The sequence below is a fragment of the Apostichopus japonicus genome, chromosome 5 (genome assembly GCF_037975245.1).
Source record: "Apostichopus japonicus isolate 1M-3 chromosome 5, ASM3797524v1, whole genome shotgun sequence".
NCBI classification, from domain to species: Eukaryota; Metazoa; Echinodermata; class Holothuroidea; order Aspidochirotida; family Stichopodidae; genus Apostichopus; species Apostichopus japonicus.
The window spans coordinates 11,096,618-11,109,238 of NC_092565.1; the positions used below are offsets into that span (position 1 = coordinate 11,096,618).

At 38.2% G+C, this 12,621-nt stretch overlaps 1 long non-coding RNA gene across 2 annotated transcripts; it reads right to left on the minus strand.

Annotated features, from left to right (window-relative positions):
- Positions 1–1,813: 1,813 nt before the first annotated feature.
- On the minus strand, positions 1,814–11,849 carry LOC139967641 (uncharacterized). Of its 2 annotated transcripts, XR_011793063.1 has the most exons (5): positions 11,600–11,849; positions 9,201–9,368; positions 8,444–8,717; positions 6,228–6,351; positions 1,814–4,419 (listed from the first exon to the last, which is right to left on the minus strand). It is a non-coding gene; the product is annotated as an uncharacterized lncRNA (long non-coding RNA). The 2 variants fall into 2 exon arrangements; XR_011793062.1 differs by lacking the exon at positions 8,444–8,717 and having other exon boundaries at positions 11,600–11,843.
- Positions 11,850–12,621: the final 772 nt, after the last annotated feature.

Consider the following 12,621-nt stretch of genomic DNA (forward strand, 5'->3'; position numbering starts at 1 on the left):
TTGGGGTCAATTTTTGGCAATTTTTATTTGCGCCCAAAATAGGTTTTTTGTCTGAAAAGTTAAAAAAGTACTTCTTTTTGGTACCCAATTCCAAAATAAACTTCAGATTCGTAATCAGCGTGTCGCGAACTACCAGAAAAGATACACATTTATCGCATTTGCGACTACAAGTTTTTGCACCTCAAACTTGAAAAAGTAAGACCGAAAAACTTTTACGACGAACAAAGGATTAAAATCTTTTGTTGCCCCTAAAAGTTTTTCCGTTTTCTATTGTTCCTCTGAAAAGTTGCAAACTGAGCGAAATAAAAGGGCGCTCGACGCATCTTGCCAGTGATACGTGATTTCAAAGCAGTCAAATCAAACCTTTGTTTGTCATCTTGAGTTTTATCTTGACATTTATGAATAAATGGGTCAAATTTTGGCATAAATTTTGGAAAAAACTGCTTACGGTTTTTAAAGGTGAAAAAACTTTTTGTCGCAAAGACGATAAATGTGTATCTTTTCTGGTAGTTCGCTACACGCTGATTACGAATCTGAAGTTTATTTTGGAATTAGGTGCTGTGTGGGGGTGTGCAGGGGGGGAGGGCAAAAAAGAAACCTGATTTATGATTTATGAAAAAATAGAAATCATATAGACAAAAAGCCTTTCCCGGTCAGATAATTACACGAAATTGGTGAATAACAAAGACAAGGGTGTCTTCTACTCCACGTCTAATTTTAATGTCGATGGGTGTTTCAGGGGGGACAAGAGAGTGGGCTGAAATGAGGGGGTTTTCCAAATTGTGCACTTATAAAGAACACGTATTTCTATCGGGTCTTTGGGACCACGTATCTCCCGAACGGAAGCAGATAAGGACCTGGGAGTTGCAGATTTGGGCTCCTGAGCAACGATTACTCCCTGTTACGTCATTCTGGCGAAATCGATTTTGGGTCAGTTTTGGAAAAGCTGCAAATCATGTTTTTTTTGCCCCCACGCCCCCACACAACACCCAATTCCAAAATAAACTTCAGATTCGTAATCAGCGTGTCGCGAACTACCAGAAAAGATACACATTTATCGCCTTTGCGACAACAAGTTTTTTCACCTCAAAAAAAAGTACGACCGAAAAACTTTTACGACGAACAAAGGATTAAAACCTTTGTTGTCCCTAAAAGTTTTTCGGTTTTCTATTGTTCCTCTGAAGTTGCAAACTGAGCGAAAGAAGTGTCATAAGAGTGCGCTCGACGCATCTTGCCAGTGATACGTGATTTCAAAGCAGTCAAATCAAACATTTGTTTGTCATCTTGAGTTTTATCTTGACATAAAATGGGTCAGTTTTGGCAAAAACTGCAAGGGGTACGTACCACGTGATTTCAAAGTAGTCAAATCAAACCTTTGTTTGTCATCTTGATTTTGTTGGTTTATAAGGTTCTAATTCTTGACAAAATTGTACTACTGAAAACTGGGGAGGAAAGGGTGAGGGGTGGCTTGTGTTGTATTATGATTAAAAAACACATTACAGAATGTTTCAATAGGCTCAAAAGGTGTAGTAGACCTATTGTTTTAGTTACAAGGCCGTTCATAGGGGCAAAACGTTTATTGAGAAATATCATCTAGCTTTCATTTTGACTGCATTATCCTGTCTTGTCAAATTAGTCTGTCAGATTATTCATAACATCCTGATATATATACGATATTTGGGGATGTTAAGCGAGGTCATCTTCCAGTTCCATTTGTAAGGACCAGACAAGTTATCAAAACGCTCGTTTATCTTCTACACACTAGAAATGAGAGAGAGAGACAGAAAAGAAATAAATACGGAAAGAAAAGGAATTTCAGGACTGCCTGCTAATTTTTCCACTTTTATTGGGACACGATATTGCAATATTTATTAAAGAAAAGTGCAAAAGAACCACACGTGTGAATCGCGTACAAAAAAGGCAGTTGCCATGGAGACAATGAGTACAAAATAGAAATCAGTGGTTACTGCAATTATTGAACGTGCATAGAAAATTGTACACAGCTTCGTGTACTGTGATAGAAACGCTTCACCCCTCCTGCAAAAAACGCGACGAGACGTCGCGATGTCGGAGCGTCCCCTCCCATGTTGTACCTCGGTAGAGGTTACTTACGACAACGATGACATGGCGTGGGTGTTATCTGTGGTACAGGTCTATGCGTATTAACTTAAGCACCTAAAGAAGCCATTCCAATCCCACAAGCAATAATCAAGTCACAATATGAACAACAGAAGACATGTACATTCTTTATTTACAGAAAAGAAAAGGAAACATATGCAAATGACTAAAATAAAAATAATCAAAACAAATCATTCCCCCATGCATGATTTTATTATGGTTGGTTTTTACTGGAACAAAATGTGTCAAGATTCTTTACCCCCCCCCCTCCCCCACCATTTTTGATTGAATATTAATTTCGAGTTTAGAAAGGCTAGGGTAACAGTACCTTTTGTCCGAAAACTATAAATATTGGGAAAGAGAAGACCCTGTCACTCCCCTGCCTGGGATTAAGAGTCGATCCAAAGTCTACTCTTCCAACCAACCAACCATTTCACAAAACAGAACCTCTTTGCTGAAAAGAAAAAAGAAACACTTCAGATCGACCTGGGTGATCTTGCTGTACAAATACAAAGTCACGATTTCTTTACAGCGTTTCTGACCGTCATCGATCACTCTTTGATAACCATTTTATGTTACTTTATATTAATATTCAAAGTTGGTTACATAACACTAATTAACTACCATACAGGATGAACATTAAACTTTTTATCTCAATTTAATAAAAATTATACAACTTATAATGCGCACACACCACTCAAAGAATGTTCATGGTGCAATTGACAATTAGAAATGATAAAAATAATACAAAAAAATGACAAAAGAAAAACTTAATGGTTCAAGATTATATAAAAGCTTTTGCCATTAAGTGGGATTTGATGCTCTTCTTAAAGTTAGAGAGAGTAGCTGCTTGTCTGATTTTTAAGGGAAGTTGGTTCCATAAGTGAGGGGCAGAAACAATAAATGACCTACCCCCCCCCCAAGAATGTTTGGACTTAATTTCAGATTATAAAAATTGAAAGCTGGATCTTAGATTACGAGAGGGGACATTAATATGTAATAAGTCAGAAATATACATTGGACCATGTCCTTTAAGTGATTTACAAACAATAAGGAGAATTTTATACATAATACGATATTTAACAGGTACAGTAGCCAGTGCAGGTTTTAAGACAGGGTGGATATGACAATGCTTATGAGAATGAGTTACAATATGCGCAGCCGAGTTCTGGATTAATTGGAGTCTATGAATCTGTTCTTTTTTATGAACTTTGTATCATTTTACAGCCTTGCAGTTATAACGGCCTTGCCTCACCTTCCCAAATTCGTTTTGTTTCCATTCTTTTTCTTATATTTCTGTGCAAGAATCTATTTTTCCAAAAATTTTAGTTCAGCAAACTATATGCATGACCTATACAATATGTGGGATATCAGTTCCCATGGTGACTGCAAAACTCTCCACTTAAACACGAACACTTACATGACGACAACATGGAAAATCAGGCACAGGAATCATGCTAATTTTGATATATGACATGAATATTCATTGTGCTTGTTGCTTCAGTATATCTGTAATGATCTCAGTTGATCCAAACTTGTCTATAAATATTGCCTCTTTCTATTTGTAATATTTCCCTTCAACCTCTGCTATTGTTACAAATCTCTTAATAAGGCACCACCCCGACATACCCACAATGGCTGCAGAATGAGTCATTGCAACCACATCACCATGGAAACCTCACAAAAGGCAAATTACCATTAAGAAAGTTGTTGAATGAAATGGGATGTTTTCTACTTGGATGCTCTCTTCCTGTTGATTTCAATACTTTGATATGTCAATACAAATTCATGAATATTCATTAGCACTGCACTAAACTAACATCAGCTTATAAATATTCATAGCCATAACACCAATATCCATATATCCCATGAGCACCTGTTCCTGGAGTGGCCTCTGCTCATTGTTTAGTTGTACATGTTTACTATGTGGACACAATGCAAAGTTTTTGGCTCTTGGTACGACTGTTCCATTTATCCACGGTACAATGGTACAGCCCAGTCACTGAACTCGCCCAGAGGTACACGGAATGCACTTACTCGTGGTCTGAAGACAGCTATTCCCTTATTATTAAATCACAGCATGCATAACTACAGGTTTGTTCACACCCCCCATGCTGGCTTTTTAAACTTGTGAAATGCATTTGAAGTTTACAGGCAAATATTATTCTGCATCATCATCATAGCTATACCTTTCATAAATCAAGAGCAAGACTAGATACAAATAGCGAGTCAACAGCGGGCTAACAGACTTCATATTTCACCAACCGGTCGCCGTATTTCACTGCTTTTTCTGTGCTCAAACTTTAAAAAAAAACAGAACACAGTTTAATATTTCTATATATATGACATAGATGAAACAGCATTGAAAAACTATCGAAGTAACGTCAATAATAAGGACTACAACTCGTAATGAAATACTTTATAACATGAATACATGCATCCAAGACGTAACCTAATAACACAAGGAATGAAGAATAAATTCTTACGTTTTACATGTCTAGCCATTTAATTATTATGAATTAAGAAAAAACACAGTAAAGAAGTTGTTTTTAAGCTTGGCTTTGTTGTACAAATGAAGATTACATCTCATATCCAAAGGAAAATAATAAAAAATTTCAACATGCAGTCATATTTGAAAAACAAAATACCCTTTGAAATGTTTGTTTCCTTCTTTCTTTTATTACAAAATACCAGGTTTCACAAAGCCCATTCATTCTTCATCCATTCAACAATTGTTTTATTCATGCTACGCTACACCACACTACATTACTAAACAAACCACATTCCATACAGATCGGCCTCTGTTGACCAGATGCTGTTACTGAAATATTCCCCATTTTCTTTCTTTTGTTAAACCTTCAAAATAAAAAAAAAAGACCTACAGTATATGATACTTATGGTATTGACCTGGCCTCGAAACAGAAACAAAAGACAAACTTTCTCTTCACAACATGTATGATATTAACAACAATGCAACAATGTAAACCTCAACGTAAATCTACAGTATTATTAAGAATTTGTCACTTTACTTCACTCCTATCTCACCTATATATATTTTAGAGATGCTCTCAAATCAACCTAGCCCACATACAACTATACTACCAGGCTAATTTGCAATCCACTCATTGGTATTTCCGAAGTCTGTCAAGTTTCTGAAGACAGCAAGGACCCGAATTCAAGATCACATCACCTTTATCAAGCACTGATAAGTAGCCTGTTGAGTTTTGCATGTTTTTGGACATGAAAAATGTTATTATATGATCCTCCTTTCCTTACTATGTTTTCTAAGGGCCAGCAGTTAGAACATAGTCATATGTGCAGATGTAGCATATAGTGTACTTTGTTTGTTTTGTGTCTTCACAGGTTCTCTTCACTATATAAGCAGTCTGCTCTAATATTAGTTCTATTGATCTTTTCCAGGTGTTTATAACCTGGAGAGTTTGATAAGTATACTATTCTTGAGGAAATTAGCTTATAAATAAACCAATATTTGAGCAATGTCATCACATTTAACTGTTACATCATTTGCTTAAACAGTGACTATGGAGAGCAGTTATAATCAAAACGTCTTTTATATTTCATCAATCAAACGTAACTAGAAAGGAACTCCGATAGAGCTGAGTACAGGTACGCAGACTCCAAACTGATCAGTGTACTCAAAAACTGATTCTTGGTACTCAGATCCTAACAATCAGTGCTACAGCTAAGGTATTTGGTACTTGGATTCTCCAATACCGAAAGTACCTGATTCTTGGATAAAAGTACTTGACTACAACACTGTCATATGTTATTTATTTTGCGTATGCTAGGGCTTAGGGTGGAGAACAAGAGTTCAGAATATTGGGTTCTTTGTGTATGATCTATCTAATGTTTGCTCACAATTTCTACAGTGGAAGTAAAGGAAATATGTCTATACTTGAAATATAGGGCAAATAGTAAATTGCATTTATGTCTAAGGTTCCGAATAACCTTTAACTCTGGTAACTCCATTCGAGAATATTATATATTACCTTGACACCTCTTTGTCTGGTCTCATATTTTCTCAAACAGAATTTAGGCAAATGTTCCGATGCTGGCATAACTATATTAAATATTTAATCACAACTCACCTTTTATCCTTCTTTAATACCACCAAAAATAAAATTTCTCAAGACTCGATGGTCAGTGTATTTTACAGTGATGTCTTCAACAGATATGATACCTCGATCTGGCCAAAGAGTGGTGCCTCAGCGCCTGTACAGATGGTAAATAGGATTACTTTAACATGAAAAATGCCATCAATCAGAAATGTGACAGTAAATATTAAGAACATTTGACAATGAAACTATGAACTTATGACTGATGGCACGGTGAACAATGCTGTTTTCTTTTACTTTTTATCGCGTTTCAGATTTTTTGTAGAATGTATAGGTTATCATCATGAGAGTTAACCTAGCCTGGTAGGCCTACCGTTGAGTGAAACTACCTCTTTAAATTGTGATGTAACAACAACAGTAATACAAAGTAAAGATGTTTAGTCATCACAACTTTACCAGCAAATTTGTTCAATAATTAGTGGTTATATGGTTACAAGCTTTTCAGTTACTATGAAAGTCAGAACAGCTGTTACAATGAATTCACCACTGATCATAACTAAGCAACGACACAGTTCATGCATACTTCGGCGAAATCTGCTTGTCATAGTGGCCAGGTATATTGTAGTACTTATGTAAATAGAGACAGGTAAGCCAAGGAATGAAGTTAATCAGATTGGTCTATTGCATCACACTAGTAAAACAATCATCAAGTAATAGTCAATAAACCGTTACATTAGATAAAAGTTATTTGCAAAAATGTTAACGTATGTCAGTGTGGAGCCAGGAAAAGCAAGGAATAGCCAGGTATACAAACCCAGGATAACCCGGGAAAAACCAGGTCCCTGTTTATGTCAGTGTGGAGCCAGGAAAAGCAAGAAATATCCAGGTATACAAACCCAGGATAACCTGGGAAAAACCAGGTCCCTGTTTACGTCAGTGTGGAGCCAGGAAAAGCAAGAATTAGCCAGGTATACAAACCCAGGATAACCCGGGAAAAAACCAGGTCCCTGTTTATGGCAGCGTGGAGCCAGGAAAAGCAAGGAATAGCCAGGTGTACATACCCAGGATAACCTGGGAAAAACCAGGTCCCTGTTAACGTCAGTGTGGAGCCAGGAAAAGCAAGGAATATCCAGGTGTACATACCCAGGATTACCCCGGAAAAACCAGGTCCCTGTTTATGGCAGTGTGGAGCCAGGAAAAGCAAGGAATTGCCAGGTATACATATCCAGGATAACCCTGGATAAACCAGGTCCCTGTTAACGTCAGTGTGGAGCCAGGAAAAGCAAGGAATAGCCAGGTATACATACCCAGGATTACCCCAGAAAAACCAGGTCCCTGTTTATGTTAGTGTGGAGCCAGGAAAAGCAAGGAATAGCCTGGAGTACATACTCAGGATTACCCTGGAAAAACCAGGTCCCTGTTAACGTCAGTCTGGAGCCAGGAAAAGCAAGGAATAGCAAGGTGTACATACCCAGGATTACCCCACAAAAACCAGGTCCCTGTTTATGGCAGTGTGGAGCAAGGAAAAGCAAGGAATAGCCAGTTATCCATACCCAGGATAACCCCGGAAAAACCAGGTCCATGTGTACATCAGTGTGGAGCCAGGAAATGCAAGGAATAGCCAGGTGAACATACCCAGGATTACCCCGGAAAAACCAGGTCCCTGTTAATGTCAGTGTGGAGCCAGGAAAAGCAAGGAATAGCCAGGTGTACATACCCAGGATTACCCCGGAAAAACCAGGTCCCTGTTCATGGCAGTGTGGAGCAAGGAAAAGCAAGGAATAGCCAGGTGTACATACCCAGGATTACCCCGGAGCCAGGAAAAGCAAGGAATAGCCTGGAGTACATACCCAGGATTACCCCGTAAAAACCAGGTCCCTGTTTATGTCAGTGTGGAGCAGGGAAAAGCAAGGAATAGCCAGATGTTCATACCTAGGATTACCCCGGAAAAACCAGGTCCCTGTTAACGTCAGTCTGGAGCCAGGAATAGCCAGGTATACATACCCAGGATTACCCCGGAAAAACCAGGTCCCTGTTAACGTCAGTGAGGAGCCAGGAAAAGCAAGGAATAGCCAGGTATACATACCCAGGATTTCCCCAGAAAAACCAGGTCCCTGTTTATGGCAGTGTGGAGCCAGGAAAAGCAAGGAATAGCCAGGTATACATACCCAGGATTACCCGGAAAAACCAGGTCCCTGTTAACGTCAGTGTGGAGCCAGGAAAAGCAAGGACTAACCAGGTATACATACCCAGGATAACCCAAGAAAAACCAGGTCACTGTTTACGTCAGTGTGGAGCCAGAAAATGCAAGCAATAGCCAGGTGTACATACCCAGGATTACCCTGGAAAAACCAGATCCCTGTTAACGTCAGTCTGGAGCCAGGAAAAGCAAGGAATAGCCAGTTATACATACCCAGGATTACCCTAGAAAAACCAGGTCCCTGTTAACGTCAGTCTGGAGCCAGGAAAAGCAAGGAATAGCCAGGTATACATACCCAGGATTACCCCGGAAAAACCAGGTCCCTGTTTATGGCAGTGTGGAGCCAGGAAAAGTAAAATTGTAAGTTAAATCTTCTGACCTTCTTCAGTCAATCTCTTAGCTTTGACCTAACCATGGAAAGGTCTATGTTATACCTTGATAGGTCCACAAGATCTCAAACAATAGGATAATAAATAAAGTTAAAATTTGATGGGTTGGTCAGAACCCTGAAAGCTAAAAACAGAGGTTTAGTTTGCTAAACATCCTACTTAAGTTACCTGAACATACTATCAAATAAAACTATTGTCTTTTTCATGAGTAAGTTTCTGCTGATGACTTCTTCTAGGTGATAATGAGCATATGGACTTTTTTTTGGTTAAATGAGTTTAACATGCCACTTTATTTGATTGAATTGAAGCCTACACATTACATAAGAAAAGGTGTTATTCAAGAATTTTTCTAAGCTTTCATGAAGGGTTTTGGGAATTTAAATTTCATGTTCATAGACACTTTAGACATTTACTTACTTTCCAGCTATTCCCTCAGCTCTTTGTCCAGTGCTGGCCTCAGCTCAGCATTTACGGTGCATTCCCAGCGTGACTTCAACTCCTCAGGTGTAAACAGCAGATTTGTCAACTTGAAAACTGCATGTGAAGCTCTGTGGTTAATGAACCAATTTGGACTTCTAGTTCTTTCTGAAATAGAGAAAATGTTATTAACTTACCACAAGGTTTCTACAATTGGAAAGTTCCATACCTCAGGGACATATATAGGTTTCAGTAATAGAGAGGAGTGCTGGAACATTTAACTTTACTACACATTTAGAAATTGCAATTCAAGGTAGGAAAAGGGGCAGGGAGGGGTTACATAGTGGCAAATACTAATGTAGTGATGACTTCAAGGATGTTTAAAGTTTAAGGCAGACTCTCATAACTCCAAAATGCATTCACTAATTTCACAGTAACATCCTTAAAACTTGTGATTGGTCACTCTACATTACTTTCCATGAAAGCAGGGCAATTAAAAGCTAACATTGGTTCATGACATGTGCAGTGAGAAGACAAATATCCACAGCAGAGTGGATGTACAGAGATTGAAGGAGGGTCTAAAAGTAAAGAATTGGTGGTTGATGTCTGAAACAAGATCTATTTGGAGGGGTGATGTTCAAAACAAGAGTCATGACAAAAAAATTCTGAGAGGAAATGACCCAAAATTTTCAGCTTTTGGTTAATATATGTGCTTATGTTGTGGTTTGATTTTATGGTATAATTGTTTCAATTACTTTCAATTTTGTTCTTTAAAGAAAACTGTTATAACTTTATTTCAGGGAAAATTGGAATATTTTCTCATCATAACATCATCAATATCATTGAAAACATGTCTGATCATAGCAAATTTTATGTTAATAAAGAAAATAACAACAGAATTCCCAAAATGTAGCAGCAATGGAGTGACACCACCATTTATAACAAAAGAACGACTTTTGGAAAATTTATAGATTGTCACACTTTTCTACCATCTTGAATATAATTTCCAGAATGAAGGTCTGGTAAACTCTGATTCATAAATTGCAGATATTAATTATGTTTTTTATTTAGAATAGAAGTTCTTTACTGTAATTTGAAAATTTACTACCACTGTTAACCAATTTGGACCCTTAAATGTGAACAGACCCAATTTTGAAGATATATGCTGAGGTCATAACAAACTTTCATAATTTAAGACTTGCAGTGAGAGTTTTACAGTAAACCACAAGAGTTGGCAGGCCTGCAAAACCCTAGCCAAGTTCTTTTGACTTTTGTTGGAAAGGATACTTGCAGATGGACTGGGCCCCAGTCTATGGCTAAACCCTATCGGTTTAAACTTTAGCCAGTGACAGTAGGCCAAAGTGTACAGGCCTAATGGAGTTTTTGGCTGGAACTGTAATTGTGTAAGGCCTAGCTAATTTAGAACTAGCCTATAACTGATAAGTCTGTTAACAACCTTCAATCAAAGCGATGTTGCATAGCTTGCCAGGTGTTACCCTAAGAGTATCTTAGGCTAAGCCATTACCATCTTCCCTAGCTAATTTACCTATAGCATTAATACCACCTGAGGCCCCTGTTGTTGGCCAAAAAAGGGGAGATTGAATATCTACCCCAGTTGAAAATGCTAGCCATACTGAACGCTCCTCTGCAAAAGTTCATGAATAAACACACAGAGTATTATTTCAGTGGTCAAGCCAAATTTGTCTTCACAATCACACACAGGAAAGTAGTGCTGGTCATTAGACAAAAATTTAGAGCACTTGTGTTTACAAGCATACATGTTGACTGGTCAGATAATCAGGTGCGCTCAAGGATGAATCCTGGTGGCAGTATTTGGGGTAGTTTATGCTATCAAGTAACAAATTTTTAATGCTCAAGTGAATTTGAGGACTTTTGTCTATAGACAGTCTTGACCTCCATACATAGCATTAGGCCTATGTATTGCTATGACCACCGACTGCAAGTCAGTAAGCCTAAAGGCTGGTAGTGGTAGCAGGATACTTCTTATGCCCATCTTCAACTTCAAGTTCAAGTCCTATGATCGAGATACGCAGCTAATTGTCTGCATATAGGTCCATTAGACCTTACTCGGGACAGCTACAGTTAGACTTCAGAATCTTAATTGGTTTACATGGGTCTAACTTAGGCTTGCACTGGGCTAATTCTAACTAGGTCTAGGGTTGGCCTGGCTTGTTCTAACTCAGTCGTAGGACCAGACTTAGCAAGGTATAGGCCTATACTTGTTTGCTTTGATCTCAAATTAGTAGAAAGCCAAGCTTAAAATGGAACTGAAAATCCCGGACTTTAGAACCAAAACATTGCCGATCTGGTACTCTTACTGTCTTACTACTAGTCGTTAAAGCCTAGCCTAGTGCCTACGGCCTTATGCCTATCCTCACCTCACACAGCTTGGTACTATTCCCTTTAGACCTGGGGTGGGCAACCTACGGCCCGCGGGCCACATGCGGCCCGCCAGGTATTTTTTTGCGGCCCGTGAGATGTCTCAAGAAAATCAATCTATTGACATCACAAAAACACGAGCTAGCTGCTTAGAATTTATCGGCACTATAATGATGCTGTTAGGTTGGCCTGTTATCCCAATTAATTTTAAACTGTACTGTATTGATATTATGTTTTTGTGAATACAGATTAGTACACACACCTATATTGCTTGAAAGTGAGTCTAGACCGTCATGCAGTTGAACTTTTGTCTCCCAAATCGTTCGTCTTTGGTAGGCAAACCAAAGAAACGAACTCCATCTCCATTTCGGCAAGGCATAGCCTACTTTAGGCTATAGTCGGTTCTGTTTTCTTTAAAACAATACAAAACCATTGTAAGCCTAGGCCTAAGCACGTTTGCCAAAGAAAATACCATAAAATCTTATTCATAGTCTCATGATATTAATAAGGCGAAACAAGTGGAAATCCACTTGCCACTCGAGGAAAAATTCATAACTGAGCTGTAATAATCCACAAAATCACCCCGAGGGAAATTTGAGAAATTCCATTTTTGGTCCAAATTTGACTATTTTGTAAGGCCCTTGTTATTTTTACAAATTTTGGCCAAAATCGAGACTATCTCAACTCTCCTCAAAATCATGTCAATGGGGTAGAGCGCTCTCTTATCGAGACTGAAATACAAAAAGCTTGATTTTTCGTCGAAAATTGATTATTTTGTAGGGCTATATATTGCCCTATGATTCTTTTTAATTTCGCCCGGAATGTGATGCGGAGAACGCATGGCGACCTTCGTATTACATATCAGATAATAAAAGAGTAAACAATAGGTCCCTATTCTTTGGCAAGACTGTATAACTTGAATATCAATTGTTTATGTCATAATTTAATATATAGGCCTATCATTTGGAGGCGAAAACTCGAGTAAAATGTCACTTTCAACTTGATAGAAATTAGTTTCTGA